Source organism: Melanerpes formicivorus, unplaced genomic scaffold (assembly GCF_026170545.1).
Source record: "Melanerpes formicivorus ecotype bairdi unplaced genomic scaffold, bMelFor1.0.p_v2 SCAF_18, whole genome shotgun sequence".
NCBI lineage: Eukaryota > Metazoa > Chordata > Aves > Piciformes > Picidae > Melanerpes > Melanerpes formicivorus.
The window spans coordinates 1884742-1911100 of NW_027142370.1; positions in this window are offsets into that span (position 1 = coordinate 1884742).

Here is a 26359-nt window from a genome sequence, read left to right on the forward strand (position 1 = left end):
GTACTTACTAGCTAACAGGACAAAAGCAGGAGAATGCCATATAGATTGGTTTTAGTAGACAAAGGTGAAGCAAAGGAAAAGAAGCTTAATGCCCTACTACAGTCTTCCAGCCCACTCTACACCAAAGTATGTGGAAATGTAGAGAAGGGGAGATAAAGAGCCTCCATGGGTGAAACAATGTGATGTGCAGGACTACCAGCCTTACTGCCAATTCTTTTTGAGCAGCAGGGAAAGACTAATCCTCTGGATTACATTCTCAGAAAGACAGGCTTTAGGTAGTGAATGTTGCATGTGGGGGCACTGCCTCATCTCAAGCTGGAATATAAAACACGAACACATATAGCCTCTGTATTTGTAATGATGTCTTGTATTTTCATTCCAAAGATTTCTTTTGATGTTGTCCAACCTAAAGTATGTTTTGTTTCTAAAGTATGTTTTGTTTGATCCCTCTGATAGCTTTGGTAACATTCTTCCCTTTCCCCAGAGAGATTCTGTGAGAAAGAGCAGGGAAAACTGGAACAAAACCCCACCAGTGCAGTGCTGATGTGGGGTCTCACAGCGCCAGCAGCAAGACACTGCCCTGGCTCACACTTTCTTTGAAGAGAAGGGTAGAAACAAGGGAAATCTCTCTCAGATGAGTATCTCATGAGCATTTAATTCCATGGAGCACCATCATACCTTAGGGCTAGTCCAAATTAACCCCAATTTAGAAAGGCAAAATCTAAGCTGGAGTAGGCAAAAAGTTTTCAGGCAGAAGCAATGCAGAAAAGTTGATGTTCCATCCCTGTAAAATACATTAATGTAGATTACAATTTTCTGTTAGTGACTCTCGGCTTTATCACACTCTTATGTTAAGAGGTTCATTTCAATGGCTAAGAAGCTGACCAAAAAAAGCTGAGAAAAAAGTAGAACCTCTTCTTAATGAAAAGAATTTACAACAAGAAAAAGCAATGTGAAAAGACTGTAACTTCCTAAAAAAACCCAAACAGCAGCAACAAAACACCCAACCCAAACCTAAATCACACAGCTCTGATGTTTAGATTAGAACTAAGTTGTTTTACCCTTATACACAAAGCTTGCAATCTGCAGCTGTTCACAAAAGACCAGACGACTTAATTCACAAGCAAGGAAGGTTGTTGGCTTTGTTCTCTTCTTTTCTTGTAAAGGACACATGTACTTTACCTGTTCAAGGGTTACATCAAGGTGCTGTTCTTGAATCAAGACTTTTCTTTTTCTCCTTTTGGCATTTGGGAGGGCGGGGAAAAGGAAAAAGTTAAAATAGATCTTTTTACTTTGCTAGGAATCTTTCATGCTTCATAATTAAAGCGTTCTTCTGAGACTCTGAGTTCTAACTATCCCTCGCTGTGCAGATGGGGGAAGAACCAAATAAAAAATAAGTGGTTTATATTCAGATATTACACTGATGGCTAGTCTTATAATTGCTTTTCCTTTCCCAGTAGCTGGCATGTCACCTCTGTGAAGTTCACTTTCTCAGGATCTAGGACTCAAGCGAGCTACAAGATGCAACAGTATTTCAGTATTTGGCCAGCCTTAGTCATAGAGCTTCCTGGCCTTTGATATGACTGATAGCAGAGTTCATTTTAGCACCTACAGCTTGAGGTTCCTTAGCAATAATTGTATTAGTGTGGTGCTGGGATCCTGGGATCAAGATTAGACTACAAAACTGTGGCTTCTCTCGTTGTAAAAGATTCTCTTTCCCCCCCTACATTTTTATCTTGTTTGTTTGCTTCCCCACCTCCCACATGCCTTTTTGACACACACTTCTTCCACAAATGTTATCAACACTACACCTCTTTCTGTTTACTTTTATGCCATTTTTTGTTTGACTCTGTTGATGATTTCAGTAGCCCATACTGGCTGTGGTACTGCCTCTGCATACAGGAGACTGTGCTAAAGGCAGGATCCCTGTTAATATGGAGATACACAGTATCACTGATGCGCAGCTATTTCAGGTGACCATCATCTTGCACTTCAGAGAAGCTCCACTACATTATTTCTGGGTATTGTAGCTTCAGCCATGGAACCAGGTCATAAGCTTGTAGCCAGAATCAGACTTTCACTGTAGCTATTTACACACAAGCTTGTCTGGAACAAAGCTGGACAGGAGATGACCCTAAGAAATACCCTTCTTCACAGGAAGATCTGTCTTTTGTATTATCTTTGGCATTGTCCTACTGCTTAAGCAATGAAATACAAATAGAGACCTAAAAATCTACTTTATTTTTCAAAAGCTGCCAGGTTTATAAGTAGTTTCACATCCAGAGCCCTAGGTGTATTATGTTCTCTAACTACAGGTCTCCCCATCTTTTCTGCTTATGATGGGTGACATCATGGGCAGGAAGACAAACACAGCAATTATTTCTCCTGGTGGCAATTAGGGTGCAACGTGGTCGAGTAAGAGGAGTATTTGCATTTCTGGCAGGTCAGAGCTTCAACAGCAACCCCTGTATATCATACACAAACCCTCAGGAGCTGACTACACTTAAAGCCCCTTACTGTAATTATCTACTTTCACGTCACCTCTCATCTTACTCTTTCAAAAAATAACTTTCTCACCCTCCCATTATTATATGTAGCATAACAGCAGGTACTCCGCTTGCACAGCTGGTGGCTTCCCCAGCCAATGCAGACTGATGTATTTCCATTCCCCTCTTACTAAAAAGCTAAAAGTTCTGATCAGATTTCCAGACTCCACAAGAGTAATGCATGCAAGCGACATGAAAAATCAGCCTACATGACTGTAGAGGGAGCCAAATGTACTTCCACATGGACATGCTCTTTGGAAGTGCTTCCAAGGAGAACTGTGATTCTTACTTGTGTAGGGGATGGTGTGATCAGTAAAGACTCTCAACCCTGCTCCTAAGTTGAAGTCACCTTGAGCCTTTGGTAATTTTCTGACAAAGAAACAAGTGTGAGGCTCTTGATATACAGAGTAAAGATGGTCATACCAACACCTTTAGCTGGATCTTCTGGGAAATTCGGTTAAGGTAAATGGTTGCCTTTTTCTTTAACTCTCACTTGGTCATTTTTAACCTTCTGGTTTGTTCTTTCCATTTTTTTATTGCACAGCAGAAAGCTTTCAGTTATGCTTGTTTAAATGCTATGTGTTATATGTTTTTATTGGTGTCTCACAAGCTGTCTTCTTCAGTTTTATAACATATTGTCCATTTACCTTTCCCTCCCGCATTTCACATGGGGCCATTATACTCTTTCTTCTAATTAGGACAACTGGGCAGAATATCATCTATCCTATACAGGACATTTGCATGTTTTAGAACAGGAAAAATGGGCAATGCATTTTTCTTTGCAGAAATTAATATTCTTCATTGTAAACAATACAATCCATCATGTTTGGTCTGTGTGGTGAAATGAATACCCTAACAGTTAGCAGGAAAGCTTACTGAAAGTACAGTGACCATCTGCATCTCTCTGTTGGGCTTTAGAGGCCAGTTCTCCCTTCTAAAGATTTATAATACAAAGGGCAATTCCCTAATTAGTACTGTAAATTAGTGTTGCCATGAGGTTAAAAAAAAAACCACCCACAAAAAAAAAACCCAACAGCCCCTGCAGTATTTCAATTAATGTTATTTTTAATTGCTTGTATTAGCATTTGAGAACAAGATTGATTAGCTTTTGACTGTCAAAGAAACAGAACTTGAAGCTCTTAAGCACCAAAATGGAAGTTGTTAATTATACTTAAAAATCCATAGATACTGAGCATGGAAATCTGGAAGGTCATCTGAGTACTAAAGAGGGTCTGTTCCAATTCTGGTCTGTTTAAATAAAACCCAGAAATGTTTGCACAGAGCTACATGTATTTCTCATGCTCCTTCCTAATTGATCACGCAAATTAGCATCTCCAAAATCACTCTAAAAACAAAACAGCTTTAATAGTGCATCTGTTTATAGAAAGTAATTTTAGAAGTTGTTTAAAGTGATTAGTTAATTCTCAATTTGTGATTAAAGTGGCAAGACCTGAAATTCCTTCTGAAGCCGACTTGAGTTTTCCTCTGTAGACCCCAATTCAACAAATAGCAGCTGCTCGTTAGGACTCAAAGTCTAGCTCCAAGACAGGACGTGTGCTCCTTCATCTCCAAGTTAAAGGCCCTACCTGAGGTAGATTTAGAGACACCAGAATGGGACACAGGAAAGCCAGCAAGCACAGCAGAGATCTTCCTGCAGCAAGTTTATGAGGATCCTGAGGCTGGCTGTGGTGTGTAGCATCTTACAAAGCTGCCTGTGTCCAACAAGGTAGCCACAGGCTGATAATACTTATGGAATACATCTGGGGTACTTCTTTGTAAAGAAACAACCAGTACCCCTGCTTTTTCCAGAGCAGGGATGGAGGAAAAGACAGAAAGTTTTTCTTTTAACCAGGTCACCTTGGCTCTTTTGCAACAAAATGTGAGTGATCCCCTACATGTAACTGGTTTAGGACTAAATTGTTCTGTAAATTCTGAGACCTGACTGGAAGATATTTTCAAAGTATATCATTTTTTGCTGTAACCTTTGAGCACTGTCTTCCTCTGCATCTAACAGGGTGGAGTCTCAGCTGAGGTACATTAGCTCTGCTTCCAGTGCATGCAGAGGTCTGCTTTCTTGACGACTCTTGGGTGTGTGCTTAAGTGCTTTGCTGAACTGGAGCCTTCAGCCCACATCACAAGCAGAGTGGAACCTGAAATTCCAGATCTGTTTTGGCAGCAGCTGGGCTGATCAAAGCAGGTGCTCTGTCCTCAGTGCCTTGTCCCCCCCACTCACTTGACTTCTCAGGCACATACTTTGTTGAATAGGACTGTGGAACTAATGTGTCTAAGAAAACTTTTTTCCCCCCATGCGCAATTATTTTTTCAGCCAGATTATCAGGTCTAGAGGATGGTATCCATCAAACTATGGATAAAATAGGCATACTACTTCAACTTCTGCTTTGAAAGGCAGTGAACCTTGGTCCCTTTGCTGCAGCAAGGCTCTGAGCCAAGTTTTCTGGAAGAGCACGTTACTGTAGGTTCTTGCTGGCCTTAAGCAGAGAACTGAAGCACACTGGGGTACACAACAAAGTAGAGCTGTCAATGCATGAATAGAATAGAATAGAATAGAATAGAATAGAATAGAATAGAATAGAATAGAATAGAATAGACCAGGTTGGAAGAGACCTTCAAGATCATTGCGTCCAACCTATTATCCAACCCACCTAATCAACTAACCCATGCAACCAAGCACCCTATCAAGTCTTCTCCTAAACACCTCCAATGATGGTGACTCCATGAGTATACAAAACTATGGCACTTAGAAATTCATGTCTTTAGCTTAGGTAGCAGCCAGGGAGCAAACTTGGAGGCCGGATGTTACTTCAGATCTTTCCAAGTCCCTTTTTAATATATCTTTAACACAAAGAGGACCTTGCTTCTATCACTACAGAGCCAAGAATGTGGATATTACCTTAGTAGCAAAGACCACAGTACAAACATGATTTCCATGTTCTCCCTCTCTCTCTTGCCACTTGATTCACATCCCCTTACCTACCTCACTCTTCATCTCATACACTTACAGGAAAAATTTACTGCAGGTCGTAAGCAATCATATAGCAGCTATTTTACAGTAATTGTGATGTGAGGGAACTGCTGCCTAGGTTCTTACTGCTTTACATCTTCCAACTAGATAATAGTAAAAAGTGAGGGATGCTAAAGAAAGGACATCAAGATAAATGAAAATGAAATTTAAACAGGAGATAAGATAAATAAAAATGAAATCTGATATTTTTTCACTGTTAGGAAAGCAAAACAAAACCACATTTGAGCTGAACGTGTTCCTGTTGGAAAATGTTGGGGTTTTTTTTTTTTCAGCTAAAAAAGCTTTCATGCAAAAAAAAGTTTCAACTACGTGTGTCAAAAGTGTATGTCAACTCATCAGAGGGCCAGGATTTTTTTTAGAGGCAATTAGAAGGTGTATTTTAGAGCTAATTTGACTATCTAATGAGAATATCGCAAATGAAGTGATTCAAGATAGCTCAAGTACTAGTGATCAGAGTTTGTCAAGGTCACAAGTTTCAGCTATTAATATTTATATATATATTTATATGTATACAGGCAAATAGTTTATTCACAGTTAATGCTTCTTGAGAAGTGTGCAGTGTAGTGACCAACAAGGAATTATCCCAAGCTCTTCTAACAGGCTGTTGAATTCCTGGCTGCAGTACACATGTCAAATTGAACACTATATTTAATTCCTGAAGAAGCAGATGATAAATCAAGCTAAATAGAATTAATAGTGCCTAATTACTAGTTATTTGCTTCACCTGGAGTATCATATTCAGTAGTGATCACCGTACTCTAGGATATAATTGCCCTTCGTGGCTTATAATACAGAGCCTGAAGTACAATAAACCTCAGAGAAAAACACTAAAAAGAGAGAGAGAATAAAAACAGTGTTTCATTTCTAATATTGGGGTAAAGATCTTGAGATCCAAGGAAATCATCAGAAGTGGCTTTTTTAGTGAGTCATAAGGCAAGAAATTTTGTGACAGGTGCAAACACATACTGCTGATCTATGGAAAGCAAAAAGAGCCTTAAAATGTTTTAATTTCTTTTCCCCTACAGGGCTAGGACTTGCCAGGAATAAGGTACTAGGTTTGTGTGAGGAATTAGGGGGTTTTGGGGAACAAACAAACAACTTCACACTGTGGCATCTTTAACTTGACTTATCTCTGTGGTAGTGGAGTTGTGACGTGATATTCTGGCTGAGAAAGAAGTACAGAAGCTTCCTTTCATACAACCCTGCCCTGTTTCTTGTTTCCTCATCATCTGTCACACAAATCAGCTTAGAACAACCTAATGTGGAGGAGTTCTGCAGGATTGCAAATGGACGTCACCAAATGCTGGATCATTTGTAGATTGAACTTCAAGTCTTAAAGTAGAGCTGGAGACGCCAGGCTCCTGAGGACTTCACCAAATGCCTGTTACTTGCTTTTAAATACTTTTGCTCAACGAGTGCCTCTTGAGGGTTTGATAAGTTGTTTCATATTTTGTGTGTGTGTGTGTCAGGGAGGAGAGTCAGTTAACATCTGTTTCTTATTTCATCTATTTGTGTGGATAAAATGCTTGCCTACTTAGATGTGTAATCAAGATCTATTTCTCTATGGCCTTCACTTAATACTTAAGTACCAACTTATTGTTTTACAAGTGGACAAAATGAGAAAGAGGACATTAGTTATAATGCTAAACATTCTTTTGCTTTCTCTTCATTAAAATTGAGGATATAAAAATACTTCCTCAGGCTAGACTTAAAGATTAATTTCTAAAGGGCTTCTAAAAGCATTGCTGTGTTAGGGAGAGATGGCTCAGCAGTTAAGGGTGTTATTAGCTTCCTGATCACCGGGAGTTTTATATGTATGCAGCCTTAATTTTTTGCAGACATCTACTACTTTCTGGCTAGTGAGAAAGAAACTATCTTCTTTATTGACTGCCCCACTAAATACAGTGAACCCAAGACAGTGGTGTGTCTTCTTTTAGCTTCAGAAAGAGTTACAGCCACACAAAGGACAGGAGACTTGCCTTATTCCCTGTGAAACTAGGGAAGGGAGGTGACGACGCAGAAGTCAGACCGTCCTCGTAGGGTAGTTTTGCTGCTGTTTCTTCTCCAGCACTGTTTGCACAGCATGGCATTTCCCTGCTGAGAAGATGCCACTTCTAGATTTTTTTCCTTGCCATCTGGGAAAATGCTGTTCTAAAGAATGACCATCTCACAGGGCCCACTGTGCACATAGACACGAGCAAGATCTCTGCTGAATACTACTGCTGGCAGGGTTAGGATCCAGGAGCTCATTGGAGGAATCCAGCCTCGGGTCTTTTCATGCAGCAGGTTTTACATGCCTTTGTATATTAAGCTAGTGTCAGACAGAACTGAAAATATGAGGGTTTAGCACTATTCTAGAAATAAATGGGTCTGTGATGGGAACTCTTTTATTATATTTCCAGTTTTCTTGTAAGTGAATTTTTACAATATACAGTTCTTATTACTTTAATGGAATGTGAATGGATTTGCTTGCACTATAGAAAGAGTGGGAGTACAGCTCTGAGAATGACATGTTTCTTGCTATTTCATTTTTTACAATACAATGGGTTGCTGAAACACTCCAAAATCATCTAGGTTTTGACAAACCATTCTCCCATAATCCTTCCTAGTATTCCCAGTCTTTAAGTTATTGTCCATAAATTACATTTAACCCTGCCAGGACTCTTTGTTGAAAGACAAAGGTGCACTTATCTGAAGACACTGAAAGCCTTCACACATGAAGATACCACACACAGAAAAATATGAATCCATTTTAAGAGTTTTTCACACAAGAAGTTTGCTATATTATCATGCTGTGCAGAACTTGGTTGGCAGCATTGGTTTGCTCTGCACAAAGGAGTCTTGTTTCACCCTAAGCATGTTCTGTACTACTGTCCTGGTTTTGCTGGGACAGAATTCCAGGCCACTCGTGGGCTGCAGGCCATTAGCAGTTCTGAATCAATCAGGACAACTGACCTGAGCTGGCTGCAGGTGTATCCCAGACAATGAGCATCACACTCATTATAAAGGAGGAATTTTGCTGAGAAGGGGGAGTCTTCTGCTGCAGCCTCTTACTTTGGCTTCTCCACACCTTCCTCCTCATCTTTTTCCTGCTCTTAAAGGCTGCCTTCCTGGATGTGATGGATGCTGTGCCATTGCTGAGCTGAGTATAACTTTATCTATCTTGTATTGACATTGGTATTAATTTGGCTATTTCCTTAACTCTGATTTTATTTCAACTTATGAGTCTTCTCTCCTTGTCCTTCTTCCCCTTCTCTGCTGTGGAAGGGTCATTGGGTGATAGAGCAACTGTTGGAGTTTAGCCCCAGATACGTGCTAAATGTCAGCAGTGGTGTAGGATGAGGCTTGGAAGGTCCAACAAGAACTTATCCATGAGCCAGTTTACCAGAAATGTGTGATTCTGTTAGATCTAATGCACACATTAAAATAGTATGGCCACAAGAAAAATGCCTGTCTGGAAGATTTTATGGCAAGAATGTATGATAAAGGCTTATCTGAGCAACAAAAGATACAGGAATCTTTCACTGAACTCACAGTATCCTTAGTAAACTTTTGTCCTAGCAGTAGATTCTGGTTTGGATACTAATTTGATGCATTAGAAAACTATGCCAAGGTGCACTTTTGTTCTTGACATGAAGGCATGGAGGGCAGGGTCAACAAATCACTGCTGTGGCACCTTGACATCCAACAAGATTTATGCTGCTTGGAAAACCCTATTCTTGCTCAATGGAAGTTTAGTGTAATTTACTTGGGACTTTGCTGCTACAAATAATGCTAATATCTCTGGTGTGATATGACATGAAATTGTTTAATGTGGTACCTCCTTTTGAAATAGATTCATTAAAAGTGTTGAACAGTGAGAAAAATAAAACCTGTCAGCACAAATGGCGTTGGCTTTCAATGTGACAGGATTCACGAGTCCCAGGAAAGAGAGCAGTTGAATAGATACTGTCACATATCATAGCATTATTCAGATGGTGTGAGATTCTTATTGATTGGACAGCAGTTGCAAATTTAGAGCTTATGCTACATTTCACTAATGCCATGACAATGAAGAAGATGAGCAATGGTCTGTCAAACGTGTGAAAATTGTGCCACACAAGTAAATAAAGACACAGTTTATAATTCTCTGAGAGGGAGAGGGTAGCATTTGTTCTGGAATTAAGCAATAATGAAACAGAGGCTCTGCTTTGTGCTTTTAAACATGAAATGGGGTTATAATGGAAGAGCAATTCTTTCATTACTGATATTAGAAAATAGCTGGGATGGTTAGCTTCCCTGTAGCGCAAAGAGGCCACTTCTCAAGCAGACAAACAGAGACAACTCCATTGAAAGCGCAGTTTGCAATCTCGGGATCATTATCAGCCTTTAAGATAGCAGGCAGTTTTTCCTGGCCTTACCTTGTAAATAATACTGGAAGCTTTTTGTAAACAGAGTTCTCTCCTACTAAATAAATTCAAACTTGGACCTTGTTCAATGTGCTCATGGTAGCTTGAGTGCAAAGGGCCAAACCTGCAGTTTGACTAGAATTCCTGAGCTGTCATCAGACTGTCTTGGATGTCCCGAGAGGTGGAACAATTAAATGTGTAATATCTCATATCATAGCATTGTGTGGATGGTGTGAGTGTTGATGTGTCAAGCAACATAACCAGAATCTGTTGCTTATGTTTGTATTCCATCCCTCCTACTAAAAGGGGCAGAGGAGGGAGCAACTCAGATATATGTGAATACAGATGCTCAGTGGCATTTGAAATGCTGTAGGGTATCCTGCCAGGCCTTCATCTGTCACTCCAAAAAGGCATAGGTCTTTCACAGATCCTCTAATGTTTGCCAGCACCATGGAGATGTCCAGAACAGTCTAGATCATGTCAGAGGCACTGTGTTAAGGTTGTTGAATCTCCCTGGGAGTAGTTTGTCTTTCAGCCAGAGAGGCAGCGATCTGGCACTTGTCTTACATTATGCCCTGTTACTGGGGAAGCATCTGGGTGTCCTGAGAGAGACAGGTCCTTGAATTGTTGTGTTTGGGGCATACAGGATTCAACACAGTCCTTGTGCAAGTGTTCAGTTTAATTTGCAAAGGTAAAGCTTGAAAGAGGAGACAGAACAGTAGGGGCCCATGTCTCTTGGGTTCCCAGGAGCAGAGTGAGAGCTATGTCTTTGGCCACCTCAAGGCTGTATTTTAAGAGCAGTTTCAGAGTCACTGTTTACCCTCTGGAGGGCACTCTGGAACAAAATTAGAGCGAACCTATTGATAGAGCTCACCTCAAGAAGAGGATGGAGAGTTGCTTTGAAGTGGATGTGCTTTCAGTTTAGGTCGTGTAACCACCTGCTTACTGGGTGTTTCACCTGGGCTGGCCCTCCCCTTGTATTTCTTCACCCTTGTGGAGATGCTGCTTGACCAGCATGGGCTACATAGAAGATCTGAACGGCAAAGATGAGCCTTAAATGGGTTTTGATGTTGCCTTCCACAGAAACAATATTTCCAGCCTACAGGCTGTGAAAACATCCATGTGAGTAGTGAAATCTGAGAAGAACCAGCACACTCAGCTACATGTAGGCTTAAATATTCTTCTAGTCTAGTGCCCTTACCCACACTAGCCTGGAACTACATTGTTTGGGACACTGAGTTTGTCTGTTTTCACTTGCTGATTATTTGCTGAACTGATTTTTTTCCCAGCAAGCTGACAGACATAGGCATCTTGTCCTAGCAGGACTGTGCTCAACAGATACCTCCTGCTTGGTCAGCTATGGTGGATGTGGCTGCCATCATCAGCACAGCATCTTCATTGGAATCTCCATCTATCACCCAGGTTTCCATTTCTTTTTGGTATCCTGCTAGTCTCTTATCCATAATTTTATTTATTGCTATGCACTTTGAAAAGGTGGGAAGAGAGGTGCCAAAATGGATTGATTTCTTCCAAAGGTCAGCTTGAGGAAAGGGTAGGCCTATAGGCCTGATTCCAGTCACAGTGACAAATGTCAGGTATAGCTCTAGACCTTTCAGCCTGGCAGGCTATGTAGCCTGGTTTCAGCCCCAGGGCACACCATGTCCTGGAATGTTCCCTATCACTCACACTGCTGTTTGCAAACATGTCCTGTGAACACTTTATCTGCTTCAAAGTGCTGTGCAGTAAAGCCAGGCACTCCTGGCCTTACTTGTGATGAATCTCTAGCTCCCAGGAAGCACTGAATTCCCACAAATGATGATGGATTTATCATCACAGTGCACTTATCCACCCAGCCTCTGCAGGCACAGCATCACAGAGTGGTCACAGGATCCCCCACCCCAAGGTGTCTTTTGACTAGGCTGAACAGTCCAGCTCTCTCAGCATCTTATCACAGGACAGATGCTCCTGTGCTTCATTGTCTTCATCTCCAGCATGTCCATGTGTCTGCTAGTTTGAGAAAACAGCAATGTCCACTGCTGTCTCCTCATATACCACATCAAATGGATAAGGCATAATGGATGAGATGCTCCTGAACAAATTTCTGTTGATGAAAGACAATGCCTGCACAACAGTGAGTTGCCTACGAGAGGGAGGAACTGTGGGTGAGACAGCTAGGCCTGAGAGAACAACTGTGGTCTATGGACCCCAGCTGCAGTGATGAAAAATACATTGTTAATGAACAGGTAGGATGAAGTTTCATCAGAACCAGTCCTTTATTCTCCCTAAAACTTTAAATCTCTCTCATTCATTCAAGAAGAAGAAATAAAACTTAAAAAGTTGTATACATGTGTATGCAACCTAAGTGGCTCAGTTGGCAGCACACGAGACCCTTAATGGGAAGGTCATGAGTTCAAGCCTGCAGTGGGCAGTAGTGTCCTCCCTACTCCAGTCATGAGGTCTGTGGTGACAGGTTGGACTTGATGATCTTTGAGGTCTCTTTCAACCTTAGTAATACTGAATACTGAATATATAGACACACAATCTCAGGAAGTGCTTCCTTCTGGAATGACACACTGCTGCACAAGGAAAACAGATGAAATTCTATGAAAAAGTTGTGATTTGCAGGAAGCCAAACTAAGCAATTGGAATCAATTAAGTATGCCCTACAAGTCATTCTGTCTCATGTTTTACAAGTGACATTCTCTGTCTGCTGACAGAGCCTATATATTCTGCTAGAATTGTTCAAACAGGTTATGACTTGCTTTTTGAAAACAGTAACATAGGATTCCCTCAGTCTCTGGCACCAGCCTAGTGCTTCTGCTGCTGTCTGCCACCCCATGTAATGTGTCCTTAGTGTCAGCAGTGCACCAGTGGTGCTGAGCAGTAGCTTCACAAGAAGATGACTCCAAGCCTCAGCAAAACCATTCAGCTGTGTGCGCCTTGGAGTCACAGCTGTGCATGTCTGGAAAGCAGCAAAACATTGCAATTCCTCTATGGGATATCAAGGCATCCTTTATCTTGCTACAACCATTCATAGGTCCCTATCACTTTCAGATGATGGCAGAAAATCATTGGCACTAAAGTCCCTACTGTCCAGCAATGACAAAGAAAACATCAGTGTGTATCAATTGTCTTGTAGCGATTGTCACCGAGCGCTGACAGCATGCAAAGTGCACTGCCATTCCAATTATTAAAAGGTCTTTTAGCCCAACCTGCTTTTCCCAAAGGTAATTGATACCAATTTATTTATCTAGTTTTTCCCTAATTACAAGAAGAAGGAACAAACTGGCTTGGTGAGATGCATTGGCATTTCATAGTGTTTTCAGGGAGGGGGAAAAAAAAATCCCCCAGCAAAGCAGACAAGATGTGTTTCTGCAGGAGAATGTTATAAGTCATCCTCTATTGATTTAAAAGCTTTGCATGAGGAAAGTTTTGCAGGGTTTAAAATGAGATTGAGAAGTGAATGCATTGGAGTTTTTTTTTACTTTATTTTGTTTTATCTGTATCATCAAAGTCTGGGGTTGGGTTTGATTTAGGGTTTTTTTTTTTTTCCCCCCTGATGAAATGTTTCATGTTGTAATGTAATAGAATTAATAAGATCTGATACACTGACTTCTAATGAAATTTCATTTTTCAAAAATAGGCACATAAAAATGTCTCCATAATAAACTTAATTAGAGAAAATAGAAGATTGTATTATTTCATCATTAATACAAAGAGATGGATAATTAGGAGGCTGTGGGATGCATACTGAGTGAAATCAACCCTCCCGCAGGAGGCTGGAGTGGTGCGAGCCCTATGTCAGAAGTTATTTCAGCCAAGGAATGAGACTCCCTAGAAGGCTTGCTGAGGATGGAGCACTCAGCACTCTGCAGAAGCACTTTTGAAAGTCAGTGTTCTGCTACCTCTCTTTTGCATTGGTTTTTGTTTCTCTGCCATTTCTTTCTATCAGCCATTTTGTTCCAGTTCCTACCCCCCAAAGAGCTGCACTTTCCATAGTGGTTAAGTTTCTTTTCCTATCCCTTAGCCTTTTGCTAAAGCTGTGCTTTCTTGTTTTCACTCATTTTCCTGACATTTTTCTTCATTTTCTCCTCTACCAGTATATCTTCATGTACCTCCACAATGCTATTGTCAAGGTCTCACTTCCTTGTGTAACTCCTCCTTACGTCAGTTGATACACTGTGCATGTCAATAGTTTTATTAACCAGATTTCACCAAGGAAACCCTGCAAGTCTTCTACTGAGCCTGAAAGCAGATTATTTGTGAATGTGGCATAAACTGTGTTGTTCGAAAGGCTGTGCTGATGACTGAATGAGTTTCAGTTTTGCTCAAGCATGGAGCGAATTAATTTTCTGATGGGATCAGAATGAAAGGTACTTTTTCAACTGGTGAGGGTGAAATTCACTCCTGTTCACAGGCTCTGTACAAGGACCTCGTTCAAGTTTAGCTGATGCATGAGACCTTGTATAGGTGCTCTACACTGACAGAAATTTATAGACCTGATTTGCTCAGCCTATTATATTAGTACTGTTCTGAATAGGCTTAAAGCTCATTGGGAGATTTCCTGCTGTAATTCCGTTCCTTTATACCCCGCTACCAATTTTATGGTCAGTATTAAATTAGTCTTGTTAAGGATGGTAGCTTTCCAACATCACTAAAATATTGCTAACTTGGTTTCAAAAAAAGAAAAAATGCAGCCAATATATTTAAAAATGAATGCTCTCCATGCTGCTTACATTGAAAAGGAAGATTCTCAGCAGCCAACATTGACAAGAAACTATATAACAAAGTGATACAACAGGATTTGGGGAAGGGGGAAAGTAGCTAATAAAACATTTACGTTCCAAGCTTACCATGATCTTGTAAGCAATATCAGTCACTGTTCTTCCAAATTAAGGTGACTAAGGTGACTTCTAAAGTTACTTGTAGTCAGTTTTTTGAATGGATGCAGAATGGTTTGGTCTTTCACCTGGAAATAAGTCTGTTGTGCAGTGGGATTTTTGGTGTGTGCGTGTTTTGGGTGAGGTGGTGTTTCTTTTGCTTTTAAACAATACTTTCCACTCCAGGTAGCTGCAATACAGCAGCATGCTGCACCCCTTCTTACACCGCTTATGCTGAGTGCTGTTTTTCAAGGAAGCCAGAGAAAACAGAGCTAACTTCAAATGTCAGTGAAGCATAGTCCTGACTGTGTGTTCCCAGAGCTAGGATTTTAAACACAGGCATCTCTTCCATCCCACCAGTCACGTCTCCTGTAGATGTGTCTGTGCCCTTACTCCCCAAGCCACTTGCAACAGTGCAGCTCTACCAGTTGTCCTCCATGGGATGTGTCAAAAACACATCAGTGTTTTAAATTAAAATTCTCATTTCCTCACTTAAGATGTTGACACTGTGAAAAGGGCGTCTTTCCAACTGAAGACTGCTGCTGTGAGTTGTGCCTTCTTCCCTCTAGCAAATTTATTTTGTCATTGTTTCTCCTCAGATACATCATGGCAGTGGGTCTGGTGTCACATGAAGACTACTCATATCTGACTAGCAGCCTTGATGGTTAAATGGTTGTAAGGAAAATTCTGCCAGGAACATGTCCACTCCTTAGCCTCCCTCCCAAGATGACATCACCTCTTTGCAGATCCCCCTCTTTCCATGGATGCTGTTCAAGGTAAGCCAGGCATCTTGCTCTGGGCTGCAAATGCCACTGCAGAGGCCAGACATCAGGAAAACAGTCATCTGGACAAATATTTGGACCTCCCAAGTGTAGGCACTTTAATTACCAGCTGCCTCTTCAGCCACTGTGAATGGCTAGTCTCCTGTAGAAGAAGCAGCAGACCTGAGATAGCTCCTGGGCTGCATCGGCTAAGCTGCTCTAACCACTTTCAGCAGCATGGGTGAGCTGCCTGAGGTAGAGGCCTCAGCTGCAGTGCTAGCAAGACCTCTTCTTAACTTCACAGCATGCCCGTTGTTTCTCAAATGTGGTCGCTGGTTCCTGTACTAATGTGGTGCTTGGTTTCTACCTCAACATTAATAGCAGCCTGCAGACTGTACCCATCCCAAGACAGAAATGAGAGATGGAAAGGATAAATAGTACTTTGGAAGTGTCCCAAGATCTCTCCTTTAACCTTAGAGGGAAGTCTAGCTGAATAGCTTTGATTAGATGTCTGATTTTAGATGATGAGATTTAGATGAGTCACACACTAAGAAAAGACAACATTTTCTCTCTCCATGTGTGGTAGTTTTCTCCACAGCTTCTAGAGTGGGTCTCACATAATTTCCCACCCTGAACTTGATCTAGTTCCCCATCTCTTTTAGAGAACCACTTGTAGCTCCCTTGCACCCAAAGTCAATAAATGGGCCCCAACTGCCACCAATAAAGCAGCCATTAACCACTTAGTTAATGCAGGTTTTGAACTCCTGGGGCTGGACCAGGCAATGGAGGCTACCACTCCAGGCCAAGATGCCTTGGCTTTTTTTAGCATTCAGAAGCATCAAGCTGCCCTGGCGGGCTACAATGCATAATTCAATTAGAATGATCCCTTATGCTTGTCTGCTGTTATCCAAACTTATTCCCTGTTTACTCCTGTGATCCCCTTTCTAGATGCATTTCCTATTGGCATCATTCTCTATCTTTTTATGTCATTTTACCTCTCTGCTGGAAGCCACATAATTCTTATCAGCTCACATAGTGCATCATCCAATCCTCCTTTACTTTACATTATATGTTGCTATCAATATTCCATTCTTACATATATATTTTTAATCTCAGACAAGAATATTGTATCATCTTTACTTTGCTCTGATAAAAGAAATGTAATATTTTGGTATGGAGACTACTCTGTAATCCACATGAATATACAAGAGATTTTGTTTCCCCGTATTGAAAAGAGGTCTTTTTTTATACTATCTTTAAATCAGAAAAGACATTACCTTTTTCTTTTTAAAAAACATGTTTGCTCCTTAAAGGATGAATTTAGTGCTCATGAAAGCTGCCACATTGACAGCTCTGAGAAAAGAAGTCTATATAATTGGTCATGGAAAAGATAAGTAGCAGCAGTATAAGCTTCCTAGACTGCTTATGCATCCACCTGGAAAAATCTATGGTCCTGCTCCCATTCAAGTCAATGGTAAAACTCCCTCAGACCTGGCACTCCATTTGGCTTCTGAGCCTGCCCATGGAAATAATCCTTATGCAATGGTAGATGTGCTGTGTTGTTAAAACTCTTTTCCAGATGGAGACACTGTGAATTTGTTTCAAGAGCTGAATGTCTTTGGCACAGCCACATCATCTTTGGCTGCCATTGGTCTACACCACGTCGGTGACATAGAGAAGAGGGAGGGTATAGCTCTTCACTGCTCTCTCAAGCACCCCTCATGGTACTAAAATTGTGATGCTGTTAAGTGTCCATGATGTACTACAGATCACCTTGAAAGTCACATTTTAGCTCTAAAAGGAGTGAGAGGCTTTATCAATAAATAGGTGCTGTGGTGTATAACACTCTGGTTCGTAAATGTTATGCCCAGGAGAAATTTTGTTTTATAAACAGATGGATCCTTTTTACTTGATTCACTAATGCCTTGCAATTAACCAATTAACAGGTTTATTGCCAAAATTAGCAATAAAAAGTGTTCAGGAGTTTTGACCAAAGCAGTCTTTGGCAATTACATAGATACAAAACAATCTGTGTGATAGTTTGAGGCTAAACGTTCCTCAGATCAGAATTTAACCTGCTGTTTTCAAATAAAAGTTGACAAATAGGAAACCAAACCCTGCAGATTTTCTCAACCATTTCATATTTGAAAGGCTCAGCCTTAATTAGTATTAATTACAGGTAACACAACAAAAGTTTGAAGGGCTGATTGTGCATTTTCTAGGCAAACACAGCAGTTTAATGTCCTGCACTTTGACGGACTAGCTTCTTCCAGGCTCCTCTAATGATACAGTTCTGGGTCAGGAATCACTGTGCTTTTTGTGCTATAAATAACATTTCATTTTAAAGGGCACCAGATCACATAGAAATGTACAGCACAAAGGACACTGAAAATCTAATTACTTAATATTACTACAGGTCAGGAAGAGTAAGAGGAATTCTCATAAAAATAGACTACTTACTTTCAAGTAATCAGCTGCACAGTTCCTGTGTGTGAATCTGTCCCTTTCAGCTTGACACCACAAAAATGGAAATGAGGCCAACCTGTGTGATCAGAGCTTAAACAAACATCGCTCATTTGGTAAATTTGGCTCTAGAACTGATGAATAGATGGGGACCAGTGATACACTCACTCCTGATCATGGAGGTTTCGAAGCAAAACATGCACACAAATACAAGATACAGTCGAGTCAGGAAAAGAGCAGTATGCAAGTGCACTGGGTTGGGGGGGTGTGCCCATCCATACACAGCAGCTCAGCATCCTTTGTGACCCATTCAGCTTTCTGGTGGATTTGGGGTCTCGCCAGCTCTTTATATTTTCCTTTTTGAACAAGGTCTGTCAGCTGCAGGTAGCACTTAAACTGACACTGGTTTGCAGAGCACCCATTTTGTAGCAGAATGGACAGAGCATGAAATGCACAGCTCTATTACCAAGACAGGAAGGTTTAAAATTCCATTTTCTAAAGACCTACAAAAACTATGTATTATTATTCTCTCCCAGTTTCTAACTAAGGTTTGCTGAACTGTTTAAAGTGCTGATAGGAGAAACTCTCCTATAAGTGACCAGCAGAATCAAACATTAATTTGGGGGTAGAATAATGATCTAAAGCCTTTATAACATGGATTTCATAAGGCATGATGGGTTATTTATTGATCACTACTGGGAAGTTTGTTTGGAGTGGGAAGATTGTTAAACTTAGCTATTGTCTTAAATGAAAGTTAAGGTCATTTTTTTTTCCTGATGGCTGCATTTTATTTCATTGTTATGCTAATTCTTTATTCATTTCAGAAGGACTGCTTCTCTTCTGACTCATAGTTATGTGCATGAAATATAGACACGTGTTCAGATGGGGTTTGCAGATAGTCCTTTATTTTGTATTTAACAGTGCTAATATATTTGTTTATCTTGCTGTGTGTGGTAGATTGCACTTTTTAAGGAGTGCATTGTATTATGGATTCAATTAATGAACTGAAGCATATTTGCAGTAATTTATTCACAATGGGCCTCTTGTGTTTGTGTGTATTTGGGAAGGACTCTGCATGAGAGGTCATAAAGATTAGGGAAGTTTGGAATTGCTTTAGATTGCTAGAAATTTGCTTCTTTAATATTCCTGGCGTATAAGCTCTCCAGAATATTTTATGAAGACCATATGTACTAAAAGGCAAAATTTCAATTTATATCAGTTTTCTCTTAACTGGTTGATGTTATCATTCCCTCAGAAAGGAGTGTGATGATAATAGAAACACTTGCACAGTTAAATACAGCAGAGCTCGTGGACAGTGCTATAATACACAATTTATCCTGTTTGATGTTTGTTAACAAGTACAGTGATCCATGAAGAAGACTCTTCTTTGAGGGTTTGTGTCTGACTTTAGATTAATGATTTGGGATTAGAGTCTATTACTCTGTGCTGTGTAACCAGCAACTGCTTAAATTCAACGCAAACTAGACAATGCCTGGGTTCTCAGGGTGCCTAGCTATGGTTGTGAGGGGCAACCAACCATTTCGGTCTCATTTTCATTACAGTGTGTCATCAGAAACACAAGTTTGTAAGATGCTTCTTGGGTTTACTGTATGTTTGATTTCATATCCTCAGCAGTGGGGGGTGGGACTTAGCAATATTACTACCTTGTTGAAATGTGAAGTGAGTACCTACATTACTTTTCAATCTCTCTGACCTTTAAGGATTAGCAAAAGAGAAACAGACATCAGCAAACAGCAACTGATCCTTTAGGGCAGTTGATGTAATCATGTGCTGGCATGGTCTACACAGCAGTGTAGTGATGCCCAAGAATAGTAGAGAGACTACATCAGTGAAATAGAAATCAAAGGCTGCTGATCTGAGTATCGGCAAGAAGGGAGGTTTTGACCTTGAAGAGGTTTAAGAATGTGTTCTGAAAAGCTACCTCGGATGTAATTAAAGGCATTTTAGCATGCTGAGCCCTGAAGATCTCAAACCCTCATCTGTGCAGACTGAAGAGTCGAGCTGTGGAGCTTATGGTCAGAAGTGATATGAAATATTAGGAATGTGACAGTTTGATAACAATTTTATACCCATTGTAATAATTTCCCTTTGCAGGGTTTTGCCAGTGATTGAATCTCTGGAATGGCACTGAGTGTTTGTCTCCTCAGCTTACCCTGTCATATTGCAGAGCCCCTGTGATCTTTGTTTTCTCACACAACTGTGTGTGCACAAGTTGCAAGCAACAGGCATTACAGTGATGTCTGTGGTTCAAGCTAACCAATGCACAAGGAACAAGAGTTCTCACAGACATTTTGTTAACTTCCTGTGTGAAGAATCCACTCCCAGCTCTCCTGAAGTCTTATAAAAATGCAAGTGTGGTATCTCAAGCAAGAAAATAAATAAGACTTGTTGACTTCTGCAAACTAATTATTGCCAGAAGATGAGAAGATGAAAAGCAAATATGTAGATGAGAAAACTCAGTACATTTTCTTTCTTCTTCTTCGAACTCTGAAGCAGTCTAATCAATATCCCCTGGACCACATAGAGGGCACAGTGTAATTTAGCTCTTCTGTAAAACACAGGATGGACTATGTAATCCACCCTGTGGGTTCATCACAATGAAATTGAAAACCAGTGATACATTGCATGTGAATTTATCTTCTCCTGAGAAGTGTGTATGGTTCCAGAGCAAAGAAAAAGCCATGTAGTTGAAATGGAGGTAAGTGCTTTATTGTTATGAGGGAAGTGCCATAATTTACCTGCCTGCTTATGACTGATCGCTTTGGCTCTTCGAGTGACTCCCTGAGTGCCCCTCTTGCTTGAGTTGGGGAATTATTTGTCACCAGGTACAGTACTAACTTATTTCTGTATTGAAATCTTGTGAATCAGCCTGATAGCTGGTTGTAGGGATAACCTTTAGGCAAAGCGCTGTGGACTATTGCAATGAAAGGATCTGCATTGCCTCCTTAGTTGCTTCTACCTAAGCTTGTCAGAAAATTCACTCTCCATGCTCAAAGTAGCTCTCCATCTCACAGTGATTCCCATTATTTGTCTTAATAATCATCATAGCACATCTAATCTAGATCTCTTCCTCAGTGAGGCTTGTCTGGTGAGGGGAATTGCATTGAGGAATGTCACATACTTTTCATTTTGGAACATAGATGGTAAAAGTGTCCTAAAGTCTGCCCACAGCACAAATACAGGCATTGTTCTCACCATCACTGGGCTCACACATTATTAAGGGGTTTAACTGAAACTTTTAGGGACATCAGTTCTGGGCTAAGAGTAAACAGGGCAAAGTTTCTTATGGAGATGCATAAACTTTGAAGGTGATGGGGCTGAACTCCATCTGAGGTGCATAGTGGGGTCCCTGTGATTGGGTCTGTGCAGTTGGAGCCGTGTAGACAGATTGAAGTACACAGATATTTCTAATCCTTCCCTCCCCCAAATATGCAATTCAACCTTCTTATGCTTTTATTGTTTGTTTGTTTATCAAAGTCATATTGGAGATTTATACACTGCTGCTGTCAAATATTTGTGCAAGCCTCACAACTGCATCACACCATTCAGATGTTTACTGCAGGCAGGCTTTTCTAAAATGAAAGGCACTGCCTGTACTTTCACCGACCAGGAATCTCCAAATTGAGTCACTTCCCCAAAAGGTATAATGGGTTCCTGAGATGCTAAAGTAATCTGAAAGATACTGTAGAGCCTTGCATACAGATAAACTGCAATAAGTGTAATGTAACAACTATAGCAGTCCCTCTGAGATGAGAAAGATACTTCCCTTCATCAGTTTTTTATTGTTCTCTGCTGATAAGGCCTTTTACTCCCCTTAGGGTACTTCTATTTAACCAAAAAATGAAGAAAGCTATTTTTATCACTGAACAATATTCAGTTCTGTATGAAAATCTTTCATTTTTTGACATGTTTGTAATGCTTTGAGCTTAATGCCTCCCTGAAAGACCGGCTGTTCTCTGTGTATCTGCTCGTGGCACTCAGCAGAAACTTTTTGATTTCCTCAGTTTATTAATCTTTACATCTATTCCCCGCTTTGTACTGCGTGTGTAGCAGCATTCAGAGCTCTTATTTATGTCTGTGTCAGCCTCGATGCTGATATACATTGCTAATTAAAGATGTACAGCGGTTATTTGATGCCATGAAAGACGCACTGACAGTTCCCTGCCTTGTAAAGGGAAAGGCTAGAAAACATTTAATCACATTAAGGGTGACAGTAAAGAGTTTGCCTCCTTCACATGGGTTTCCAGTAGCCACACAGAGACAGGAGGGGGGAAGCTCAGTATTTATGCTCTGCATAAATATTCTTCAGATTTTAAACTTCATTCAGAGTGAGAAATTTTCAAAGGGGCAACAATAGCCTTCAAGTAACAGTGTTGGTTTATGATTTCAATTCACTCACCCCCTTCAAAAAAAGGCTAACAGTTTCAGACTGCCTACTGACACTATTAAACAGAATTAAATAAATATTAGTTCAAACGCTGAGCAGCCAAAGAGGAACAGTAGATTTTGTCTGCAGAGCGCTGCTTACATAAGCACAATGCTAACTAACTCGCAGGCATTGATTTGCATGGTATCTGTGTAAGATGCTCCAGACACAGACAGATTAATGAGCTCCTCTGCATTTAACCACCTTCCCCATTAATTCCGAGGCTCAGAGAAAAGGAGAGGAGAGGTATCCTCTTATACATAGCTACGTATTCTCTCAACTCTCTCAAAACTTCAGGCTTCTAGATTAGCATCCTAATGTACCAATGGTAAGCAGGCATGAAAAGAGAGTTGGTATGATCAGTAAGATAATGACTTAAAACCAGCATGCAAGGGTATTGCTTAGAATCATAATCAAGGTTTTAAGAAGCATCTCAGATTAAGAGTGGAAAGGACTTCCTTCCTCTGAAATGAAACGGGGAAGAAATTTGCCTTCTATTCCACAGAGAAGACAGAAAGTGAAATAAAATATCATCCTTTACTCTTAAATTGCAGTACAAGACTGGAATACTGTTCTTGATGTTTCACTCTGCTCAATGAACCTTCTGGGCAGCATTTGTTATGCTTAATAATGCCAAGGAACAAGGAAATTTTAGCTGTAGTAACCATAATAATGTCTTATGTTCCTTCAAGAATAGTCTTTTGGCTTGAGGCTTGAAACCCTCCTGCTGTCTGCATCTGTCTGATCTGAACTTTTTGGGCCAAATTATTCTAAATAGAGCTTTTTGACAAATGGAATTAACCTGATATTCCTGCTGTCATGGATAACTGAGGGGAGTGGGAAGGCTGCATGACTGCAGCCATCACACCACGTCTGAAAGGAGAAAAGAAGACAACAGAGACTGAGTTAAGCAAATTAAGGACTTGGATATGATTGAATTCCTCAAACTGCAGATCAGTGTTGAGCTGAATTGGTATTATTCAATTGCCTTTTAACTCATGCCTTTGATTATTTGCTGCTAAGTTGATGGCCTGGAAGGAGAGGAGAGGAAGTCTTTGACTTTGAATGTTCTCCTAAATGTGCAACTCTGGCAAATAGTTGTGGCAGCTACAAAGGTTGAGCGCAACACATCTAGTTGCAAGAAAATAACAGGAGGCCTCCCTCCTTTCTATGCCATGTTCCTATTTAAGATCTGGGAACATGAAATAACTGCCCTTGCACCCTTACCCCTTGTTTCCCATCCATAGTGACTCTCTCATTCTTCTTGCTGTGTCCAAGCTAGCTGTAAGAGCTACCTTCCTCCGGAGATCCCTTCACCTGAAAGGTGCAGTGCTTTCCTCCTGCCTAGCTCCCAACAGAACTGCATCTTTTTTATCATCTATTTGCACTTAAAATCTGCATAAACCCCCCCAAAAATGTGAATGATCCTGAACAAGCTGCTTTTGCCCTGCAAGCCTGTGCCTGACCCTCTGTAAAAGAAGGTTCAGTAGGATCAGTCCTTCTCAGTCCTCTGATCCTCTAGCAGTGTGGTGAACTAGTGTGGTAATGTGGAGACATAAAAATACAGGGAACTGAGATGCTACAGGAGAGAGGATGCAAAAACAGCGAGGTAAAAAGGAAAGCTGACAGATTGTGAGGCCTTTTGGACTCGCTGTGTGTCTGTGCAGTGTGTAATAACATTGGGGCACTCAGGATATGAACAATAATCATGAGAGATTAGTTGATGAGTTGCAAAATGGTTAGCTGAAGCAGTACCTTTATTGATTCTTCAAACTATTTAATTCTTTCTTTCTGGCTTACTCAGATATCTATTTAGTTGGCATCTGTCTTAACTTCATATATCATTGTAACTGTTTTCTTCCCAGACTGACTGCTACTTAAGGGATAATAGGAGGGATGCTCTGTTTTACTAGACAATAATATGGTTCCTGCTTGAATCAATTACAAGGCTGAAGGGAACCTGATTATTGCCAGAGAAAATGGGGCATCCCTCCTATCGTGCTTAATATACTTGAAGTGAACCAATAAAGTTGATTTTTGGATGCAAAGTTAATTACATTGAAAAATCAGCTGTAATCCAGCTGATGAATACTGCTTTTAAACACCCAGAAGTATACTCATTTAGGCCTATTATTTCCTGGTTTTAGGAATTAGGGTCTCTATAAAGTTAGCCGATCAATTTCATTTTAATTGTTCCCTTATTATGGAAAGAAGTATGGAATGAAGATAATACTCATAGACCTACCTCTTAAGGGTGTCCTGAGAATTAACCAGTTAATGCTTTTGCAGAACTTTTAACATTTACAAGGAAATACAAATGCTGTGCATTATTAAGTAATAATCAGTATTAAGCAGGAACACCTAAAGAGAGTCTACAGATTCCTTTCTCGTGTCCTTTCCAATCCCTACTACTTATTAGAAGGAATTGCACCTAGGGTGCAGAGAATGAGCTGCCTTAGGAAGATAATTTACATCTGCCTCTATTTGTTTCAGTAAATCAAGCCTTCTGGTTCTCCCTTTTTCCACTCACAAGTGAGAGGGACAGGTTTACGGGCAATGCAAAATTGTACCTTTAAGCAAGGATGTGTGTAGGAAAAACATATGCCTGGAAGCCACTGGAGGAGATGGAACACATCAGAAAATAGGCCAGATGGCTGTTCATTTTATCTTTATGGTCTTTCTCCCTCCCAGAATTGGGCCTTTGATAATGTTAGGATTTTCTGTGATAGCCCCAACCAATGAGAGAGGACAGAATGACAACTGGTCTGAGAAACTGCCTGGGATGGGAAGGACACACTGCAGTACCTGACTTAGCTCTCAGGTCCTTCCTGTAATGTCAAGGAAAGGCATCTAAGAAAAAATAATTGGGTGTGCTGCAGATGTTTGCATGTTTATAAACTTGCACCTCTAAGCAGTGGTAAGGCTCCTGCAATGCAGCCAGGACTGTGAAGGTGTCAGTCCTGCTGCCACCACCCAGAGGAGTTTTCATGGGAGGATAAAAATGGGCTCACAGGAATTTCTCTGCCAGTACTCAGGCTTTCAAACAGCACACATGTGGAACAGGGAGGTGGTAGGGTGCTAGGCATTAACAGAAAGCAAGCCACAAGGGCACTATCATGTCATTTTACCCCCAGAAGTCCTCGCTTTCAGTGAGACTCTGTGACAGCAGCTCTCTGCTGTTGTCTCTGGCTGATAGTCTGCATTTGTACCATAACTTTGTGTAGTCTTCCTACCAGTTCAAAGGAAGATAACAGCAGACTCTTATGCACTGCTGCCACATTTATTTATATCACAGGAACAAGTCACTTAAGCTTTCAATTTGGAGCTAATAAACTCTGTAAGCTAGCAGATAAGGCAGAAAATGTCATCCACAGAAAAGACTCACTGTCCCCTTCCAGGGAAGAGTTGGCCTGTCTCAAGGCTTCTTGTGAACTGACATGTAGGTTTACATTACTCAGTGTGCTAAGGGCCAAATCCCACCCCTAATGAATAGTGAGCAGATTGCTCTTGCTACGTCTGTGGAGGAAGGACAGACCTTTCCAAGCTACGAAACATCCCTGCTTTGCTCACTGCTGAGACCTCTCTGTTATTAGGACAGACCTTATCAGAGTTGTTCTGCATAGAGGTGGAAGAGTTCAGGGCTGCTGTGCTGCATAGCCAAGCCCTACTTGGCCGTTTGAGTGGCAGAGGAAAGAGATGATGCTTTCATGCAGGTTATTTTTAACACGATCTGGTTTCCCACCAAAAAAAAAAGAGAGAGAAAGCACTCTTGTATGCTTAGCTGTGGGTTAATTATATCTCCAGGTTTAACCAGGGTTTATCCCATGCATG